At 44.0% G+C, this 23424-nt stretch overlaps 1 pseudogene; it reads right to left on the bottom strand.

The window, feature by feature from the left end:
• Positions 1–480: 480 nt before the first annotated feature.
• On the bottom strand, positions 481–810 carry LOC134479794 (large ribosomal subunit protein eL21-like; annotated as a pseudogene).
• Positions 811–23424: the final 22614 nt, after the last annotated feature.

Genomic DNA, 23424 nt, shown 5'->3' with positions numbered 1-23424 from the left:
AGAAATAGAGGTTCCTGCAAAGATCTTGCTTTGCATCTTGTCTCCAGCTTGGTGGAGTGCAGAGGCAACTGGTTCTTTTAGTCTCGCGTGGCTTCGTGTTTTCAGATCCCCAGTCCCACTACAGGGCACCAGCCCTCCTTAGCACAGCTCACAAGCCTCTTTGCTTGCAAACTGGCCCAGTTTTCTTAGCTTAGAAGGCTGCTGACGATGTCAAGACGTAGCCAACACAGATCACTATTCTGACCTTTCTCAGCACGCCCCCTAGAGGCGCAGGCCCATGGGACACAGGGCCATGCTTCTAAGGCCACAAAAAGCATCTCTTGAGAAATTTGCCCCTGACAAGAAGGCGGATGTCACGTATTCTGGAGGAAAAGGAATTGATAGGAACTTTTGGGTTCTACTTTCAATTTCTTTTCTTTCTCTCTTTCTTTTTTAAGGAAAACACTTTGCAGTCCAGGTCCTTTACTTCATTTTTGTCCATTAGGCCGTGAGTCCGTATGGGATGAGCTCCAACAGCTCGGGCTCTTTTCCGTTAGTCCTCACAAAGCACACTTCTCCGGGTGGCGCAGCCTGACGCTTCAGCGGAACCCAAGTGTCCTTCTCTTTGACTTCCTCTTTTTTCTGATCATTCTCCTTCAACCGCTTCAGCAAGCTGCCTCTGCTCTTCGAGTGCTTGATGTCCTCAATCCGCACATTGGTCCTCTTGGCCAGAATCTTGCCCTTAACCTGCTTGTTTACAATGATGCCCACGGCAAGCTTGGTGACTTGGCAGACTCTTCCGGGTTTGCCATGGTAACACTTATGGGGCATTCCTTTTGAACGGTGCCCATTCCCTTGACGTCTACAATGTCACCCTTCTTGTAGATTCCCATGTATGTGGCCAAAGGAACAACTCCATGTTTCCTAAAGGCCTAGAGAACATAGACTGAGTGCCCCTCCTCCTTCCCTTTGTGTTCGTCATTTTGGTGAGTGACTGCAAAATGACCACCTCAGCCCTACTTTCTTTCTTTCTTTTTTTCAGAGCTGAGAACCGAACCCAGGGTCTTGAGCTTGCTACCCAAGCGCTCTACCACTGAACTAAACCCCAACCCCCTACTTTCAATCTCTCACTAGAAAGTGCAAAGGCTTCGGCGGCTTTTGCATATCAGAAATTGAAACAAGGAGATGCTTCTGAAAGCATACAGTCTGGGTTGCCATGGATATTCCAACAGTCACCACTACATGACCTTCCACAGACTTCTTGAATGCCCTGAGCCTATTTCTTCATCTTTAAAACAGGATGATGGTCAGACCTCATTATTCCATTGTTAGGAATCGCAAATGAGCAGATGTATATATACTTGGTACAGAGCATGTAGTGCTATGATCTTAATAAACTGAGAGTTTTTCCCCCACCTCCAGCCCTGCCCCTACCCCTAGCGATGGGCAAAGAGACACCTTGTGGGTGATATTCTTCATATATCAGTCAGGAACAGAGCAGATGGCAGGCAACCCTTTGCTCATCCTAACTTGGTAGACAAAACTGTCTTACACCCAGGTCTCATAAAAATCAAATCCAGGCAGTGCAGGGCAAGAGGAAGAAGACAGACCAAGACCTAAGCACCATCCTGCCTCCCACAGACCTGCCCTCCAGCGTGTGGCACAAGCCGGCCATAGATACTCACTGTGCCACATGGATGGAGAATGTCGCCCAGAGGCCAGCCTGCAGCAGGAGCCATCACAATGTGTGTAGTGGTCAGATGGGAGAGGAGAAATGGAATAGCTTGAGCCCTGTGAAGAGAAATGGAACTGGAGACTCAAAGGTAGAGAGGAGTAGTCTGTTATGAGTGGCCAGCCCCACCACCTGGGACCACCGTGAGGCCCCAGCATGAGCCGCCACTGAGAACTATGTCTGAGTCTGTGGCAGGGGTGGTTGTCAATGTCTACGGCTCATATTATCACTAGAGAACATGGGGATGTCCCTGGTCAGTTGGGGTAGCCATTGGAAACCAGGTGGCTATAGAGGGGTAGTGCATAACTGGCCCCACTCCTCACTGGCTTCTGACATCTGGAGAGCTGGCACCACCCCTCAGTGCTGCTGCACTCTGGGGCCTTGTGTCTCACTCAGCCAGCATAATAGTACTGACCCTGGTGGAGCGGGAGTGGGTAAGCCAGACCCGAGGACAGAGTAAAAGAAAGCTGGCCCTGTCACTCATCTACCATGAGGTAGCATGGGTACGGGAGGCGGGGGATGACACCCTTCCCTACCCTCCTCATCCCTCACCACCTGTGGCAAGCGGGAGAACTGGCCCTGAGGTCATAAGAGTGGGTGAGTTGGCCCTGTCCCTCACCAGCTATATGACTTAGGAAAGCAAGCCCTGCATCTTACCTGGGCAGCAGATGGCCCTGGAGGGAGGGGTTATGCAAGTGAATTGGCCGAGAGGGTGAGGTGGCATGGGCGATGCCCTGCCTCTCCCCCCTTGTCACCTGCAATAGCCAGAAGAGCTGACCCTGGAGTCATAAGAGCAGGAGAGCTAGCCCTGCCCATCACTGGCTGTAGCATTCAGAAGAGTGGCCCCTGCACCTGTGAAGCTGGCCCAGATGGTAAAGGCTCGGGTGAGCCAACCCTGAGGGTGTGGAAGCGGGAGAGCTAGCCCAGCCCCTCACAGGATGCAGCACGTAGAAGAGTGGGCCCTGAACCTTGACTAGGGACACAGTGGAGCTGGCCCTGGACATGTAGTTACAGGTAAGACTTCCATTGCTCTGCCCCCAAAGGCATAAAAGCACAAATGCAGGAAAACTGACCCTGCCTCATGCCCATGGTGACCTTGGGTGGCCTCACTGGAGCAGTGCTGAGAGCTCCACTCTCACGGCGCAGACAAGGGAGAGCCAGTGGGCTGACCAGCTCAGATGCCACCCAGGCCCAGATCCAGGGCTCTGAACTGGCCCACCCCAAAACCTGCAAATGGTTGGGACACGTGAAAGGGTCAGTCCTGCTATTCCAAAACTGCAGGATCTCCATGACACAGGGCAACAACAGGATAACCAGGAAGAGTCCCTATGTGGATCCGACATTGACACTGTCGCAGAAGCTAGAGATGTCAAACCAGACCGATGACTCATTGCAATGAACATTTGCAAGTGAAGATGTGTGGACAGAGGGATATACTGGGATATACACTGGGACATACTACAGGTGTTTTCTATGCTTTGGATTTTGTCACTGTGTGTGTGTGTGTGTGTGTGTGTCTGTGTCTGTGTGTGTGTGTGTGTCTGTGTGTGTGTGTGTGTGTGTGTGTGTCTGTGTCTGTGTCTGTGTGTTTTATTGGGGGTGGGGGTTTGCAAGGGTGAAGGGCAGATATGAGGAGATGGGGAAATGAGGAGCACTGGGGTACATGATGTGAAACTCACAAAGAATCAATAAAAAGTTTAAAAAGACGTGAGATCTTGTTAACTATTGCGATTGCTACTAATGTTATTGCTGCACATTGCTACTCCTTCTGGGAAAGACGGTAAGTAATGGGCTACCCCTCATCCCCTGACCTTGTGAGGTTTACATAAGGATGTTGATAACTCTGATTACAGCAAGAATGGTCATTGCAATGAAGGAGACGGCTCAGCTCCCTACATCCTTAGCAAACTGGAGACTCCAGGTGGAATATTGCATGGCTGTGGTGCTCTGAGGACTGACGACCAACTTCTGTAGCATTCTACATGGAAAATGGACCTGAAAAAAGTCAGCCATACCCGCTCATTGCACCTTTACCATGCTTTAGAGCTGTTTACTCCACATAGTTTGCATCTAATTAGTGGTACGGTAATGTCTGACACAAGCTCAAACTGCCAGGGTTCTAATTCATGTTCTACCACTGACCAGAAGTCTGGTCCCAGTCAGGTTTTCTACCCCTTCCTCATCTCTCTACAAATTAGTAGATATTCATAAACTACGTAGAACATTCTCCACATAGTAAGCACTCAACATGTAGCAGTCCTAGCTAGTTGGTTTAAAAGTCTTGAATTCCATTGTTTGGTTCACTTCTTTCTGTATGTATGTTCACACACTCGTGCTGTGGTGTATGTGTGCACACACTCGTGCTGTAGTGAAAGTGTGAGGATCGATCCAAGAACAACTTGCCAGAGTCAGTTCTTTCTTTCCATTGTGTGAGTCTCAGGGACTGAACTCAGATAACAGGCACCTTTATCTGTTGAGCCATATCATTGGCCTCCTCTCAAACTTCTAAGTAGTCCTACAGATAAGGTAGTTATCTCTACTGATGAGAAAACTGGGGCTACAAGGAATAAACTAATAATTTTCAAAGCAAAGCAAGAGTTTAACTTGAGCCTCTGAGCTCCATATTTATAATTCTTTCCCCTCCTGCCAGTAGACTATCTGTAAAAAGAATATGTATGTGTGTATGTGTGTGTATGTATGTGTATATGTGTGTGTATGTGTATATGTGTGTATGTGTGTTATGTATATGTGTGTTAGTGTATATATATATGTGTGTATATATGTGTGTATGTGTGTGTATATGTGTCTGTGTATGTGTATGTGTCTGTGTGTGTGTGTGTGTTCTCTCTACCTCTACAAAATTAACACATAAACAGTACAGATTAAAATGTTTCCTGAAAACAGGGTATTGTGACACAGAACTTAGTAAAGTAGCAAAAGAAGCCAGAGGTTTAAATTAAAAAGATAAATAAATAACAAAGCAGCTAGCTTAGAATGAGAGCAATTAAGAGTATTTTTCTGCATAAGTAAGTCTCAAAGATTTGGTTAGAACACCATAGTTTACACCAACTTAAAACAAAATGGCCACTTTAGCAACAGCACAAGCTTATATGCAAAACTGTAACCACCAAGTACTGTTAACCGGCCAATTTCAAGAGTATGACCACTCCCTGTAAGGCAAAGAGGCACGACCCTTAGAGGGCTACATATTAATGCAGTACAGATAAGGAAAGACTGCAATTACTCAAACATACACATTTATCTAAAACTTACCTTTTTACCTATTTTTGAGACTCTGGTGAACACCCAATCCCCTGTCTTAACCATTTTGAAGTAGAGCTCAGCAGCACAGCACACATTCGTCTGCGTGGCCATCTCTACCATCCATTTCCAGAGCCCCACCCAGCACGCCAAACAGAAGTTCTGTACCCATGAGACGTTAGCTCCACCCTCCACCATGGATTACGTCAAATCAAATCAGCTCCTGAGCTGCAATTCTATTCTCTCACCTATGTGGTTACTGTTCTTGAAAGAATTCAGCTTTGTTTACTCCGAACACATGAAGACTATTTAAGGCTCTGCCATTGTTTTTACATCTCCAAATGCAATTCTGACTTCAGAACATCAAAAAACAGAGTGAAGTCATTTGTAAACTTAATTTTTTTTTTAAAGATTCATTTACTTTTTATGTGAGAACACTGTAGCTGTCTTCAGACGCACCAGAAGAGGGCATCAGATTCCACTACAGATGGTTGTGAGCCACCATGTGGTTGCTGGGAATTGAACTCAGGACCTCTGGAAGAGCAGTCAGTGTTCCTAACCACTGACCTATCTCTCCAGCCCCTCGTTTGTAAATCTAAACAAGAGATCACAAGGACAGAAGTTTCTAGAATCCATCTTATCCACTGAATAAGCTGTTCCTTTAGTTTAGTCATGGAAAGTCAGTCCTGTCTCCATTGAAACAGGGGATGGGAAGTTTTGTGCATACAAAACCCCTTGTTTGACTCCCTGTTTGGTTTGGTTTGGTTTGGTCTTGGTTTAGTTTTTTTGTTTGTGTTTTTTTTTGTTTGTTTGTTTGTTTTTGTTTTCAGGGAGAATGAGCTAGCCACCCCAACCCACTCCCATAATTATGCCTTTAGTCACTTTTGCCCCAAGAGGCCGAATAGTCTAGCTGCTGTCAGAGCCTCAAAGTCACTTCCTAACATCAGCCCAACAGATAACAAACCACAAAGAATCTATTCTTTGCAGATAACAATGAGTTTCTCAGCTCAGTGATGGGTAAGGACTGATATTTAGAATAAAAGCCCTTATTACTGCTAGTCAAAGAAAAGATACATTTCTAAAAGCAAAATTTATCAGGAGTTTTCTACAGGACAAACAGCATGACCTGGGGCTTTGTGTCTTTAAGGACAATGGTTGTTGTGACGGGACTCTCTGATTGCTCCCTTACCCGTGGTCCTTACTACAGACTCCAGCCCACTGTGGAGGTGCTGATGAAAACAGTCAATCACCCCGAATTTATTTGGCACCATCAGTACCCGTGGGTGTCATTTCCCATTGTTTCAGAGCTATGGTGGCCCTGCTGCTTTGCCTGCTAATGACATTAAGAGGAGTATGTGTCTCTAATATTAGCAGTGGCCATTTTTAGCAAACACAGTTGGCCCAGAGAGCTCCAGACTCACTCACCAACACACAAAGAGGCCTTTACAGAACAAATTGCTCTTCCTACCTCTACTGGCAATGGAGTAGAAATGTCTTCTGGGGGAAAGGGGTGAGCATACACACACATGCACAATCAAGCACACTTCATCTGCTGTCTGTTGATTTCCCATGGACGCCTGATTTTTTACCTTTCCTTAGGCAAGGGTTCAGAGCTGCCCGCCTCACTTGCCCTGGTGAAATCAACCACCACAAGCTCTGACCACACTAACTTTTGTCCATCCATTAGCCTCAAAGCTCTGGTGAAAATAAAAACCCCAGCGTTGTCCTGGCCCAGAAATGCTCACTTAGTGAAGTGTTCGCTTTAATGACACCATAATGCCATGCCCCTCACTGGGATGTTTTATTGTGAGGCTTAATCAAAGGCTCAGAGAAATAAAGATCTCTATCTTAGAATGCAGGTGTTCCTGGGGACAGGGAAGCAGTGTACAGGAGTGGGGAGGCCATGCATGAAGCTTGAGCCTCCCAGGTCCTAGGGTTGTTTGTGAATCTAGAGGTTTTTCTGTCTCTGTGTAACTGGTAAAAATTATGTGTGTTATGTATGAGCCATGGGAGGGGAATTTGATAAGGAGCTTTTGGTGACGGGTCTGAGGTCAAGCATGTATGTGGTATATGTATGATTGTGTGTGTATGGGAGCACAGAGGGATTCTGTGTGAATGCGGTGTATATATGTTGCACATGCACCCTACCTCAGTCTGCACATGTGATATGTGTGATATATGTGTAATATGTGATACATATTCCAGCAGATTTCTGTGTGCTGTATGTGTGCATATAGGGGGACATAACAGGATGTGTATATGATGTGTACATTCATGCACTCTCTTTCATTTGTTGCTTTGTTTTGAGGCAGTCTCATGAAGCTGAGGCTGGCCTTAAATTCCTCATCCTTTGCCTTCCCATGCCAAGTACAGAGATTAGTAAGTGTGCCACCATGGCAAGCCTATTTCTGTTTTCTCTTATGTGTTGTATGGGTACATGTGACATATATCCGTGCACATGCTCTACATGTTCACTGTTAGTGTGTGCCATGTATGCACACATATGTAGTATGTCTCCATGTAGCATGTGTGTGCTTCTGGTGTGTATGTGTATGCATGGACATGCGTACATATGCCTACATAGGGGCAGCTCACATATTTACAATACCGTAGGTTTTTCTATGGAATTCAGAGATGAAGCATGCTAGGGCATGTACATGCATGTTAGAGCACATGCACATGCTACGTGTTATAAAGAACCAGTGCCCTGCAGATACCGAGGAATGACTGAACACATGCCCAGTAGAATTCTTTACACATCCTGGATTCGAATGCATGCATTGTATGGAAGTGTCATTTGATGGGTGCATATACCCATTTGGGTCCTGTGGTCATATACATTGGGGAGGCAATAACTACAGCTACTTAAGAGGAGAATTACCCAAAGCACAGAGGTTGTGAAAATCTTGAAGATCATTCTCATTGGTATTGTTTTTTGAAAAGGAAAAAGAAAGGAAGAAAGGTCTGGAGAATCTGAAATTCTGGATTTTTCCCTTGATGTGAATGGTGTGACCTTCAGACTGGAGTAGTCAAGTGTCTTCCCTTAAAGGTTCTGGATATAATGAGGAGCTAGGCTAAACTGCACAGAGCTGAACTGATCAGTCTGTTTACACGAAGGCTCTGTTGAAGAACTTGCCAGAGTTGAGTTACCAACTAAATGGCCAACTTCCCACCCCCTACAGCTCCAAAGGGCAGAGCAGCCTGCTGAGTTTCTGACACAGGGGGCGGGCTGCTGGCGAATAGAGAAGGCTGGACTTACATGCACAATGACTTTCTCCTCAGCCAGGGTAGAAAGCAAGGAAAACAGCCGGGGCTTTCTTCCTAACTTTTTCATTCTCCAAAAAAGGAAGAAGCTCCCCTCTCATTGATCAAGGTAGAAAAAGAGAGGGGAAGATGGAGAGACAGAAATGAGGGAAGAAAAAGGAGAGGGGAGGGAGGTTATGTCTTCTAAAGTTCCAAAGATTGTGCTCTGTCAGCACACCAGACTTCAGTATCCAGCCTGTGGTCAACCAGAAATGTATGCAAAGTGCTCATGGTCAGTGGTTAGGCAGGAGTCAGAAGTTAGGTGAGAGTCAGGGGTCAGTCAGGAGTTAGGGGTCAGGCAGGAGTCAGGGGTCAGGCAGGAGTCAGGTGTTAGGCAGGAATCAAGAATTAGGCAGGAGTCAGAAGTTAGGTGAAAGTCAGGGGTCATTCAGGAGTCAAGGGTCAGGCAGGAATTAGGGATTAGGTAGGAATTAGTGTTTACTCAGAAGCCAGTGGTTACCCAAGAGGCCCCTTTGAGGCCATGTCTCCAGAACCAGTCACCACACTTTAAACTTCTCCCTGAAACCGTTGTGGAGCAATTTAACTCCAAATTGGCAACACTGGGTCATTATATACTCCTGGGCTGCCAGGGGTGGTGCACGCCTTTAATCCTAGCACTCCAGAGGCGGAGGTAGGTGGATCTCTGTGAGTTTGAGGCCAGCCTGGTCTAAACAGTGAGTCCAGCCATGGCTACACAAAGAAACCTTGAAAAAAAACAAAAAACAAAAAAAGAAAACCTCCTGTGATGTAACGGAGGCCACAAATTTCACTCCTAATTCTAGTCTCACCTTTAATTGTATCCATCAATATCAAAAGAAGCCCATTTCCTTTTCCTTAAATGTGTTCGTAGCATTAAACTGGCCTTCCCCAGCCCTGACTATTTCTGCTGCAATAGAGAACCCCTGTAATCTTTACTTCTGGCTGAAAGGTAGGAGAAGTCCACGTTTACTGCCCTGGCCGTTTACATCACGATCTTCCTTCAAAACTCCTATTCTGTCGTGCCATCAGGAACCCTACAGATGTCCAGGGCAGTCAGTCACTGAACCAGCCTCTCTCCATGGTGAGAGTTCTAAACTTCAGTAGAATGGCAGGGAGCCTGCTTGACACTAGTCCAGACCTATATTCTACCTACCAAAGTCCAAAGGCTACGATTCCAACAGGTGATGCAGAACTTTTAACTTTTCAACACCGTAAAAAGGTTAGGGGATCACCGTAATGTACGTAACGTACGTGGTCTGGCATTGACTGCTGCCACCATGTGTCACGTGACTGAATTAACTCGTTTCAATAGGCTTGCCTCTCTGAACCCACTCCCTTCACCCACGTGACCGTCACGGTCCTTGAGAAGACACAGTGAGAACTTGGACCTGTATGTCTGCCCTCCTGGAAACTTCTCAAGGTCAGAGACTTCTTTTGTGTGTGCCTTTATAAAGTCTGGCTCCACATGTTCTGTCACATTTAATCCTCACAACAAACAATAATTATCTCCATTTTAAGTCTGAGAGAAACGAGGACTGGAATGATTGAGAAACTTGTCCCGTTTGCACAAGGCAAACAGCAGAGCTAGTCTTCCCACTCATGTGACTCAAATCCAAGGCCAGGTCACCTCATTATGCAGGGAGCAAGGAACCTGAGCTATCCCTGTATTAGCTTCGGCCTAATGCCTCACGGTATATACGTGAAATAAAGGGGGAAATTTATGAGGTAACTGTGTGATAAATAAGGGGTTCTGGCTTCCTGTAAATTCATATCTGTGTTCCACCTGGAGACCATCCTACCCTCAGAGAATGACTGCGGTGGTCTAACTTTTTCATAAAAATAATCACTAAATGTACTGGCTTCCTGCTTCGTAGAAGGCACATGCTCGGTTGAAGAAGGAAGATTGTGTTTGTATCCCGGAGAGGTTCTCACACGGTTCCCGGGGGAAGATGTTCACCGCAGCATTGTTCGTAGTGGCAGGAAATTAAAGAATCATTACAGCAGGAGAGGTGGAATGAGATAGATGTTAACCCCAGGGATAAGGCAATCAGAAGGATGGATGGTAAGCAGACAGAGAAGCATGGGCACTTATCAGAGGCGAGGTGCTGAGTGCAAAAGCAAGAAAGAAAACGATACTCGGCATGGTGGAGCTATGTCATACCCTCAGCAGAGACCAAAAACACGAACACGGCAGCGTGGGTCGTGTGGTGACTAAATGACATGAGTTTGACAAGGCAGGGTGGTTCATATCTGTAATCTACAACTCTAGAAGCGGATGCAGGAGAATTAGTATAAGTTTAAGGGTAGCCTGGGCTATAACAGTGAGCTCTAGGTCAGCCTGGGCTACAGAGTGAGACCTAGTCACAAAAAACAAAGGGGGAGGGGGAGGAGGAGGAAGAGGAGGGAGAGAAAGAAGAGGAGGAGGAGGGAGAGGGGGAGGTGGAGGAGGAGGAAGAGGGGGAGGAGGAGGAAGGGGAGGAGGAGGAAATCAATAATACAATAAAAGCATGATGCTAAGAATTCAGCTGCCTGAGTTCAAATCCTACACTGTTGCCTGAAAGCTATGTGACCTTCGCCAAGCTACTTAACCTTTCAACATCTCAGTGCTTTCCTCATATAAATGGAAATAATAAAGATAAAAAACTCATAAAGATGTGAGAACTAAACCATTGCACATAATCAGCAATGAGACCTAGCATATAAAAATAACTAGACCTATGTACAAGTATTATATAATGTTACATATTATAGAAAGATGCGTGAGGGAAAGATATAATAAATAATTAGTATGACTACTTAGAAGGAATAGGAATGAGAATGTAACCTTAGAAAGAATAAATGATAAACAAGAGGAACATTGCAGAGAGCAGTAATAATTTTATTATAAATTCGGGAGTATGACTAATTTGATCCTCTTTGATTGGTGGCGTTGTTTTCAAAACACTGTACTGTGTATCTTCGGAGGCTTGATTCCTCACAATCTGTTGCTCTCTGTACTGTGTCTGGTTGTGATTTTTCTGTAGTAGTCTTCATTTGCTGTAAAGAAAGGCTTCGTTGATGAGTGGGGTAACTACACCTATCTATGGGCATAAGGATAAAATTTAGGAATTATGCAAGTCTAGCAGAGAGCTAGTACTAGAGGGTAGAACATTCTTCTCTAAGGTCATGACCCCACTAGCACTAGGAAGCTGGCCAGGTTTTCAGTACCAGGCATGATTTCACCTCCTGCTGAGTGGGCCTTAAATCCAATGAGACCCCTTTTGCGTGCCACTGACGTGTGAGTGCCATTATTCTACATTTATGCCTGTTATGCCATATTGTTGGTAACTATTGTGGTTCATAGGAAACAGTTGTGTTGGACTGTCTAATTGCTTTCCTCCCTCGGCAGCTTGCATTGTATGTCCTAAAATCATGGAAGCTAGACCACAGAAAAGAGTCTTTCACATCATACTCAGTTAAAATCACCTGAGTCCTGTGCCCCGAATAAATAGTATCTTCAGCAAGGCCTCAAGGCCAAAAGGCAAGCAAGGGCTAAATTGACCATCTATGTTGTTTTCTAAATCACCTGACTACCCTGACCAACCATGCAAAGGGTTTCATGTGCCTGGTACTATGGGTTTTGTTAGTCTATAGTTCTTATGGGAAGCATTGAGATCCAAGGGGCTTAAGATCCTTTAAGGTATGTGTGTGTGTGTGTGTGTGTGTGTGTGTGTGTGTGTGTGTGTGTAGTGTGTGTGTGTGGTGTGTATGTGTGTGTCTGTGTGTGTGTATGTGTGTGTATGTGTGGGTGTGTATATACACATAAACTTATACATATTGTAAAATCCATAATACCAGAAAGTCTGCTATGAAACCATCTTTCCTAGAAATAGCCTCATAATCAAGACTGGAACTAAGATAATATCAGTAAACACATTAAAATGGAAGAGGAAATTTTTGCAGGGTCCTACCTTTAGAACAAGAACTACAGATAACTAGCAACTGCTATGAGAAGAGGAATTAGCCTCTGCCAAGGATGAGCCCTCCTGCCGGTTGTTCAATCCAGAATGGTTAGCCATGAAGCCATGTACACACTAATAACAAAAATGGACTCAGAAATATATATATGTATATATAGTGATATATGTACACAAATAAACACACATATATGTATGTAATAATAATAATCAAAGGATAAAAGGCTATTGATTTGAAAGTAAACCTTGGGAAATGTCCAAGGTAGGATACTTTGGAGGGGTGGAGGGAGGAAAGGGAAGGGGAAGTGACATAATTCTATTTCAACTAAAAAAATAAAAGCCCTAGGATTAATTATAGCTGGTGAGGCTACTTCTTTCGACTGGAGGGTTAGGGAAGCTTTAACAGAGGAGAAAAGCAGAGTAACCCATGAGACTCTTGTACGATGATTGATTCGTTTCTTCATTAAGAGGTCACCGGAGGCACACAGGAAAGGAAGACCAAGGAACAGAACAATTCCAACTATTCTTTCACTCCAAGTTAGTATGACACATGATATGATATGGTATGACAGTCAAAATGGCCACTCCATAGAAGGTGAGCCGGCAACTGCGTGTGGACAGATAGTAAGCACAAAGGAAATTATGCCAGAGATTGAAGTACACAGCTTTTACAAGTTTTTGGCTTGATCAAATTATTAATAATTACTGGATCACCAGAAAGAAGATGTAAACACAAAGTAATTTGCTCCTGATTTTTAATATATGTCTATATTAAATATAAAATGCATAGGTAGGATGTTTTACTGTACAAGCTATCCCAAAACTCAGTGCTAAGAGACATACTATTACTCTACCATTACTATTGCTAGGGTTCTTGCTATTCCAAGAACCAGAGCCAAATCAATTTACAGTTTAGCATCTTGAAACCTATGCCTGCTGACATTACTTCTTCATTGATAACTAATGTGATATCAAAGCTCTAACTTGGCAATTGTAACCCAAAAGGCATGCTAGTTTTTTCCCCCATTTTGAAAAGCTGCATTTCTGTTAAATAAAGTCTTATGAAGGGCTCACATTCCTTTTAGGTCCTGATTTGGAGTGTTAATGTGTTTCTTTTAAAGCCATGTGGCTGTATCGATGTGATGGTCAGCTTTAAGTGTCCACTTGATACAACCTAGAATCACTTGGAAAGAGATTGTCAATGAGGGATTATCTAAATGTGGTTGGCCTGTGGGCATATTGATATAGAAAGACCAAACCCACTGTGGGTAGTACCATTCCCTAAGCAGAGTCCTAAACCATGTAAGCATAGAGAAGTCAGACTGACCACAAGCAGGCAGGTAAATATGTCTAGATTCATTCTCTCACTGCTCATGACTGTGGACACAAGTGACCAGCTGTTTGAAGTCCCTGCTTTGACTTCTTCACGACAGACTGTAACCTGGAAATGTAAGCTGACGTAAACCTATTTTCTCCCCTAAGTTCCTTTTTGTCATGATATTTTATCACAGCAACAGACATGAAACTAGAACAATCAATAGTCATTAAAAAGTCATTGTTAGGACTTATTAAGATTAACTTTTTTTTTTCTGGTAGTGACTGAGCACTCCTGAAAAAAAACAAAAGCTGCTCCAAAAAATAAGGAAACCTATCTTCCTTCCACAGTATCAGCACCGTAACTCGACACTAGCATGGCAGTCACACAGTCATTAGTGACTCAGGTTTATCCATCCTAAATGAAGTGTATACCTCGGGGTCCCACTGAGTGTTCCACAGAGTTCCGGACATTATGTCAGCACTCCAGGCAGCAGAGAAGAAAAGGGAGGAAGAGAATACATCATTTTTCTTTGAAGAATGCCCCGTAGGTTGCATAATCTACCCTCATGGCCCAATGTCCACACTCATGCCTACATAGACATTATAGAAAACAGGGTTTGGGAAAATAATTGCTGTTCTAAGCAGCCATGGCTTGGAATTCATGAGGGATTCTAATTACAATCGAAGAAAGGGAGGAGTAGCTTTTGGAAGAAGATCACCAGCCCCTGCCATATTATTCCAGAATTAAACAAAATTAATCATTTTATGTAAGTTCATTTTTCACATTGAAATAACTATTCTAGCATCCAGTACAATCTTCAACTGTTACTATTTCCATCACTGGGAGAACTAAAGCGGAAAATAATATCTGTACATTTCCACTCTTCGAGAAATATCTGTGTCAGTATGTTCACATTTGTTACCTCATTCATGTCTCACAACAGGGCTTCTGCCTCACTCGTGTGGGGAAACTGAGGCTCATGGCACCAATGGAAACAATCAAGAACCCCTCCCAGCTTCTCTCCTATGGAAGGGACTCAAGTAAGTTTTTCTCCTCCTCGGAAACCAACTCCCCTTCCTCAATTCTCCCCACAGCCAAGATCCTATTTCTGATCTACACATCTGCAAAGGCAGATTCTCCCATGTGTCTGTTGACGGGTGATCGCCGACATTCAGGTTCCCCCGGCCCTCATCATGAATCATGCTCTTCGTTTCCCATCAATAACTCAATGTTTTTACCTTCCCATGTGCTATTCAGAAGTACTACATATCTGGTATCATTTGTTCCTGTGCACAGGGAATTAAAATGGATTCCTTTTTTCTTTTCCTTTCTTTCCTTCTTTCTTTCTTTCTTTCTTTCTTTTTCTTCTTTTCCCCAGAGGAGCACCCAAATTTCAGGCTATGACCCAGCAATCCTTCCTTTCTTCCCATTCTAGCATGTGAATTCTCTAACACCGGAATTCGAGGACGATTGAACTCACAATTACTGCAGGTGAAATCCATTGAGTGTTTACTACGTGCCAGCGATGGGCACGCTATTGGAGTAGGGTAGACTGCTATCATTATTATTCTTCCCTAGACTTTACAGATGAAAATGCAGGACCTTACAAAGACTAACTCTCCCTAGTGTTTATAGTTAATATGACCAAATAGCTTGAGGGAGCAAACAGCTGAGGTCTTGTCAACAAAGCAAGCTGTACGTGCCCTCTGGCACTCACAAGTCAGGGAGATGAACATAAATGAATCTTCACTTGCACGTCTAGGACTGGTTCAGGCTCAGCTGTTACTGGTCTCACATAGGAGTCATCCACTCCATACTCACGATCTCCAATCTTGAGTCACCTTGAATTTCTACATAGACTATCATCTGTCTCTCTAGGGGGCAGAAATACTCCCTTCATTTCAAACACAATTCCTAAACCATGACACATTTCCAGGAAATAGCCCATGTGCAAGAGAACTCTCAGCTCAGAAAGAAGAGTGGGGGCCTTGACAAATACAGCAATTTGGTCCTTCATCCATATTTTCCAGATGAAATGTTGCCTGTCCAGATCCCTATCAGTTCCATTTTTCACCTTAAGGCGTTTGAAGACGTATGAACTATTTGGTCATTAAAATCCGAGTAAGCAGTGGCTAGACTGTTTTTAAACCCTGGGGTACTTTCTAGCATTATCAGGGAACAGACTTGGGTCATGGGACAGAGAAAGCAACCATAAGATGGGTATTTCTGAGCAGTGCAGAAACTCTGCAGGGCTCACAACTAAGGTTATTTTGTTACTCAAAAAAGATGGTTAATTTGAGCCAATGGGTTGCTGTTATTTTTTTTTTAAAGAGGACCTGAAGATAAGGAGGTAGGGGGTGGGAGTGGATCTGGGGGGGTTAGGAGGAGGAGCAAGAAGTGAACATAGCCAAAATGCTTTGTATTAAATTCTCCAAGAATTTATGAAGTATTTTTAAATGTTTGTCAAATATCTAAACTCCTCCCTTCCACTAATAAAGGCATGCCCAAAGTGGACATTTGCAATAAGTCGTCAAAGCTCACTGCGATAGCAAATTAGAACAAAATCATTAAAGATTTGAACAGAAATAGAATTGATCAGTTAATGAAGTCCAACTGCTTGAAATCTCTTGGATGAGCAATTGCAAAGAGGATCCTTTGTAATTGGAATGCCAATCTGAATAGTAAGAGACTTTTTAAAAGGAAGAGGAGGAGGAAGAGGGAGAGGAGGAGGAGGAGGAAAGACAGATAGACAAACAGGAATCCATGTAAGTCAACATGGGAAGTTCATAAGAGATTCAACATAGCCCTGAACAAATATCCAGTGTCCAGTGTGAAAATAAATGAAGACCGACCAAATGAAGGTGAGTACACTCTATTCAGAGGTTGTTAGTAAGTAGAGAAACTAGACCCTGCCATAGCATTTGGCAAAACTCAAAGGTAGGCAGAGAAGGAACACTGAACAGAGAGGAAAGAAACAGCTCTACGCATGCCCATTCGGACATCTGTTGGCCTGAAGAAGCTGAAGCAGGCTAACTAGAATCAAGGTATCATACATGACTGATTAGGGATATATATTTGATTTTCCCTGGTTGGTTTTAAAGTGGAAATAGGGACAAAAATTTCAGAAGCTGTCAGACATTACCCAAGTCTCAGCCTTTTGGGGCCAATCATTACAGTACGATTGTTTGCCTTCCGGGAGCTGCTGTTAGAGATAGTGATCTGACTTCCTGCTAGCCTGAAAGGAGATGACAGGCTGACTTCCTCTGCTGGCTCTTGTAAATGATGGGTCTGTTCTCCTGCCTGCTTGCTCCAGACTATGAGTCAGAGCTCTATTTTTGTACACAGTCTGGCCTTTGTCCTTTCTTGTATTTAAATTCTCGCCAGGAGAGCGCATTTCTGGAAGATGGGAGCAGTGCTAAAGCCAGTGTACTCCGGGCACGCCCCTCTCCTCTTGCCACGGGCTAACTGGGCCACTTACATCACATTTCTTCCTTTTAGCTCTCAGTTTCCTTGTGTATAACATAGACATACAGGAGCAGCTAGATGGATCGGTGGGTAAAGGCCCTTGCCACTAAGACTGAATGGAGCTGAATTCAACCCCCATGACCCACACGGTAGAAGGACAGATTAGATTGTTGAAAGCAGTCCTCTGATCCCCACATGCGCATCACGGTATGCATGTGCCAACACGCATGCACACGCCTAAATAATAAATAAATAAATAAATGTAACGTTTAGTGGAGATAGAGTCTAAAATCACAATAAGGTCTAAACAACACAGTGTCCACAAAAGCTTGGCCTGGAGCATAGAGGGTAGCCAGTCATTAGCATCTGCTGTATTGTCGCCCTAACTAGTACCTCTTCACCAGATTTAATGCAGCAACTTAATCCAATAAAGAGAATAAAACTCCAGAGATCAACATTTCAGGAGAAGGCCTAGGATGAGGTTTGCTAGGCCATTAAGAATAGATGGGTGCTCTTGGTCATGACAAAAAAAAAAAAAAAAAAAAGATTCATCGGGAAAAGGCAAGTGAACTCCAGGGTGGGGGGGAAACATCAGAGAATTGCCTTTTTAATATCTTTAATCTCTTGTGTTTGATAACTAACTTGTCTGAAATTAAAGGTGTTCTCTTATATGGCAGCAACATGAAAAGAGTACAGGGGAGCTGGCATAATGTGGAGAAGAGAAGGGGCAGTCCCATGAGTGCCCGGTTGGATGACAGGGCAAGCTAAGAGCAGGTTCGAGAGAAGCATTGTGTTTTATGTGACTGGCTAGGAATGTTCATTTGGCTGCATTTGGTGGAGTGTTTATCTAGCTTACATAAAGTCCTAGATGTAATCATCAAACTCACAAAGAAAGGGAAGGGGAAGGAAGGAAGGGAGAGAAAACAATCTGCAAAGAAAAAAAGAATGCTATCAAAACTTACAGCCGCAGAGACAGGCACTCCATGACAGGCAAGAAAACAATGGAGCAAGGACCTTACAGACAGTCAGAATTCAAGAGGCCTAGCAGCTAAATAGAATTTCAGGGAGAGAGGGGCGGGGGGAGGGAGAGAGAGAGAGAGAGAGAGAGAGAGAGAGAGAGAGAGAGAGAGAGAGAGAGAGAGGAGAATTTGAATGTTTTCCTTCAAAGCACAGCACAGGCATACAGATATGTGGTTATAATAATAATTTAAAAGAAAAACGGAAGCAGCAACAAAAAGTTCATACCCCTCAAAGTACATGTTCAGTCTTTCCTGTGAGCTACTGACGTCACCCCTTTGAACACTTAGGAGATCATTGTACTTTTGATATTTTCTCTCAGTAGTTTGTAAGTTTCTCTAAAGTGTTAGACCATTTTCCTGTGGGAGAAGGTGCTTTCCAAAGGCTTCTGTTTTTAGCAAAGGGTTCTGTTTTTCCAAACCTGAAGCTGTGACCTCCCCCCCCCCCCAACACACACACACACAAAGATCCTACGGACTTCCACTAAGCAGCTCACCCTGAGATAGTCTTCCTTCAGACTGCCTGAGTTTGCTTGAAAGGAAAAGAAATGTTCGTTGATTTAATGAGGAGGTCTGTACCTTCTGGAGTGTGCAAGTTGCTAATAAATTGCATTTCTTCCTTTTATAAAGTACATTGCTAGTGTGGTGTTTTGGTTTGTGGTTTATGATAGGTGATGTAGTTTCAAGGTTCGAATATGGGTTTCATTAATCCTTAATTCATCCCTCCAAATGAAGGGAAGGAACGGGCTACCCTTGGTGCATAGTGCCCTCTACTGGATGAAATAAAGTCTCCTATTTTGCATAGTTTAAGAGAATCCAGTGGATGCTAAATGACAAAAGCAGACTCTCTGGCCCTGTACTGGGGAGATTCTGACTCTATACAGCCTCTGAGGGTACGAAAGGGGGTCACACATATCTAAAGTGATCTGAAAGACCCAGTAAAGAATAAAAGGCTCAGGGCTTCTGTGGCTGTACACTTGCTAAAAGTCCAAGGATGTCTGCATTCAGAAAATTAAATCCCTGAGAAAAGGTAGTCAGATGAATTTAATTTCACCATACGAGTGCAGGAATTCAAACAGAACCATGGTGGCTTCAAGAAAAAGGAATGTCAGACAGTTAATATTTAGAACAGCTAGCTTCCAAGGTTAGACCCTTCTCAGAATTCAGCCTGCCAAGCAACTAAATTGTAAGGCATATAGCCAGCAACAATCGGATGCTTAGAGGGATGGAAAATTGATCTAGATAAAAGGCTTTTACATGGAAGGAAGGGAGGGAGGGAGGGAGGGAGGGAGAGAGAGAGAGAGAGAGAGAGAGAATAATGAAAGAAATAAAGAGAATAAGAACCTATTCACAAGAGCCAGATTATGGAACCAGCCTCGGTTCTCATCACCAGGTGAATTCATATAGCAGTGACCGATCTACACACAGTGGAGTTCTGTTCAGTCATGAAGAATGGCATTGTTTCATTTAGGGAAATGTATGAGGGCTGAAGGTCATTATGTGAAGCAAGACTTAGAAAGATCAATATCACCTTGCTTTCTCTCATGAACAGACCTTGAATGTCTTAAAACAAACACCGAAGCAGAAGGGGGTTTGTTTGGGTTGAGAAGGGTTCTTGGTGGAGAAGGAAGATACAGGAAGGTAATGGATGGGTAAATGTAATCAAAGCACATTATACAAATGTATGAAAATGTCATCATGAAATCCTCTATTCTGTGCAATTGATACATAGCAATAAAAACTTAACATATGTGAGACGCTTGCCACATTCTCTTCTCCCTGCCACAATCTGCGGTCCAGATCCAACCTACCAACAGTTCTCGCAAATAAAGCTTTACCAGTCCATGATTGGTCCTTTACACACTGACCACGGCTAAACTACGAGGGCACAATTGAGTAGCAAGGAAATAAAGGAGACAAAGTCTAAACATGAGTTTTATGCAACAAAAGAAAGAAAGAAAGGAAGGAAGGAAGGGAGGGAGGGAGGGAGGGAGGGAGGAAGGAAAGAAAGAAAGGGAGGGAGGGAGGGAGGGAGGGAGGGAGGGAGGGAGGGAGGGAGGGAGGAAGGAAGGAAGGAAGGAGAGAGAGAGAGGGAGGGAGGGAGGGAGGGAGGGAGGGAGGGAGGAAGGAAAGAAAGAAAGAAAGAAAGAAAGAAAGAAAGAAAGAAAGAAAGAGAGGGAGGGAGGGAGGGAGGAAGAAAGAAAGAAAGAAAGAAAGAAAGAAAGAAAGAAAGAAAGAAAGAAAGAAAGAAAGGAAAGGAGGAAGAAAGAAAGAAAGAAAGAAAGAGAGAAAGAAAGAAAGAAAGAAAGAAAGAAAGAAAGAAAGAAAGAAAGAAAGAAAAAATCGCCATCAATTCTAAACGGTGGGATGCTTGAGAGTGCATTCCCCTGTGCAACGTGATGGCCATGTCACGTGAAAATGCAATAAGCCTTCTTTGTCTCAAGCCACTGAGGTCTCGGCATGGTTTTGTCACCCCAGCAGTCTGAATGTGACCGGACTAGGCACAGGGTAAAAGGACCTCTGACAAGAACAGGAGAGGATATATCCAGTCTCTGGGACACCTTCAAAGAAGCCCTGCCAACATCAGTGAAGGGGGATATGCAAATTCAATGTCATTGTCATTGTTCTCTTACTGGTCGGGGAGTAAACATGATCCCCACATGCAAATGAGACTATTTATCTGTTAAGCCAGACAAAGACACGATCCCCCCACCACCGGCTCCAGATGAATTAATTTCCGTATCTCAGGAAGCCCAGCCAGCTTTAATCAGACACTGGTTTTGTTTTATGAGAAAAGGGAAGAGGCTCATTACAGCAGATCCCAGACATGCGTTGATAAATTCCTAAACTTGGACTCACACCCTCAGGAGGAATACACTTCCATTGCCCTCTCGTATCAGAGGTAGAGCCTGATTTGTGACCTTCATCTGTCTGCTGGTCCTTGTAGATCATGTCCTCCTAATAGAGCCTTAGAACTGTCATCATTTTCTTTGCCTCAGCATTTGAGAGAAGAGATGTTAAAGATTGATCCACCTCCCCACGGGCTCGGCTATTTTGCAGCTCCCCCCGGCTGGTTAAGAAGGAAATCAACGTAGATAAATGCAACTTTCCAGGACATGTAAAATGGTAGTAATCATGACAGCCTCTGCAGTACGGGAATGGTGGGAGACAGAGGAGGCAAGGACAGAGTAGAACAGACTGTCATGGGCAACATATCCCACCCCTAGGGAACCCTCCTGGGACTGAACACTGATACCACCCAGGTGCTAGCTGGAAGCTTAGAGAAAAGCAAACGCTCCCTGCCTGCCTTCATCAGGAGCCAGCACAGAAACACAGCTCTCTCCTCAGAAAGAGATAGTTTAGTCTGAAGTCTGAGAGCATAGGTTTCCGCTTGCCCCAAACACCATTTTCCAACATGGCACCAGTCTCATGAAGTATTTATCGTAGACAAAAGAAAGTCATACATCAAAGCATTTAAAAAAAAAAAAAAGTACAGGCTAGAGAGATGGCTTAGAGGTTAAGAGTACTGGTTGCTCTTCCAGAGGGAGTTCAATCCCCTGCAACCGCATGGTGGTTCACAATCATCTATAACGAGATCTGGTGCCCTCTTCTGGCCCACAGACATACATGTAGGCAGAACACTGTATATGTAATAAGTAAATAAATAAATCTTTTTAAAAATTTAGTGGAAACATCAGGCTAGGTGCATTACAGCAAAATGGGAATCTCTCAATCATGGGGACACCTTGGGTGACATTCTTAACCTATGGGTCAGTGGAAGCTCACAGTCTGTTTGTTTATCCAATAAGAATCGCACAAGGGTGGGAATTAGATCAAACACAGAGCACAGAATGGTAGTGGGCAAAGAATGGCAGTAAGGGAATCTAAAACAAATCTAGGAAGGTGGTGGGGGTATCGTGTCTTTGTCTGGCTTAACAGACCTGCAACCCCCAAGTCTTCACACAGTGAAAGTTTCTCATCGATCAACCTTATACATCCATCACATAGGTGTGGGGCTTTGGTTTTGTTTCGTTTTGGTTTTCTTGTTTTTTGTTGTTTTTTTGTTTGGTTGGTTTTTTTGTCCTGGAAACTTCAATTCACGCAGCCATGGCACCACATCTAACTGGACTAAACAGCTCCTTTGTGGACAAAGGCGAGAAGTTGAGTATTGAGGAGGTGTGCACCCTTGCTTGCCCACTAAGGCTTTAGTAGCTCCACTAGCCATTGGAGCAGTGAGGCATGAGGAATTCAAGGTCACTGCAGACAAATAAGGGGCTTCATGATTCCTCTATGGACCCATGATCTGAGTCAACTGATATTGGCGGTAGAGTGGATCGGGTGGTATGATGTCAGTCTTGATGGCATTCTGAAGAGCACCACCATCTACCTGGCTCTGTGGGCTTATTCTGCCCAAGACTAACATTCAAATTCAGCTCTGAAGGGAAACCCTTCTAATACAGAACTCCACAGAGTCAGCACTGTACAGGCTCTAGCGGGATAGAAACTAGCAGGGTGGAGAGGGGATGCCTTTTCCGTTCTTTTCTTTTCCTTCTTTCTTTATTTTTATTTGATTTGATTTGATTTGATTTTCTCATTAGTTCCAACCTAATGAGCTTCCAGGTTCAGTAAGCGGAAATGAACTCCTCACCCTCTTTGGGGAAAGCAGGTGCCATAGAATAAAAACAGGGCCTGGAGAGAGGGCAGAGCAGTTAAGAACACATACTGTCTTGATGCCCCAGTGTAGGGAAATGCTAGGGTAGTGAGGCAGGAGTGGGTGGGTGGGGGAGCACCCTCATAGAAGCAGGGAAAGGAGGATGGGATGGGGGTTTGTAGAGTGGAAACCGGGAAGGGGATAACATTTGAAATGTAAATATATAAAATGACCAATAGAAAAAATGAAAAAGTTTAAAAAGAACACATACTGTCCTTTCCGAGGATTCCAGTTCAGCCCCCAACATCTCCATCAGGCATCTCACTGTTTGAAGCTATGGTTCTAGGGAGATCCAATATCTATGGCTTCCATAGGCACCTGTCCATGTGCACATGCCACCCCCATCTCACACACACACACACACACACACACACACACATACACACACACACACACCACAATTGAAAGTAAAGATAAATCTTTTTTAAGGGAATAAAAGAAAAAAAAAAACAGAGCTTGAGGCTTCCCAATGGTTCAACAGAGTCCAGCACATTGGTTTTAGCAACTATGTAGACTTCTTTGTGTCCACAAATGGCTTCTGGCTGTGTCGTTGGTGAACACAAGAGCTTAAAACATTTTGGTGGCATTAAAGGTGAAGTCAAAACCAGCAGCAAATGAGGGTGGGCAGTTCTAGCTACATCCTATATGAGGGGGAAAATAATACAACTACCCTACTCCAGACAGCATAGGAGATGGTGACCGTG

Source organism: Rattus norvegicus, chromosome 7 (genome assembly GCF_021556685.1).
Source record: "Rattus norvegicus strain SHRSP/BbbUtx chromosome 7, alternate assembly SHRSP_T2T, whole genome shotgun sequence".
NCBI classification, from domain to species: domain Eukaryota; kingdom Metazoa; phylum Chordata; class Mammalia; order Rodentia; family Muridae; genus Rattus; species Rattus norvegicus.
The sequence above is the reverse complement of the archived record's forward strand: the minus strand, read 5'-3'. Positions and strand labels throughout refer to the sequence as shown.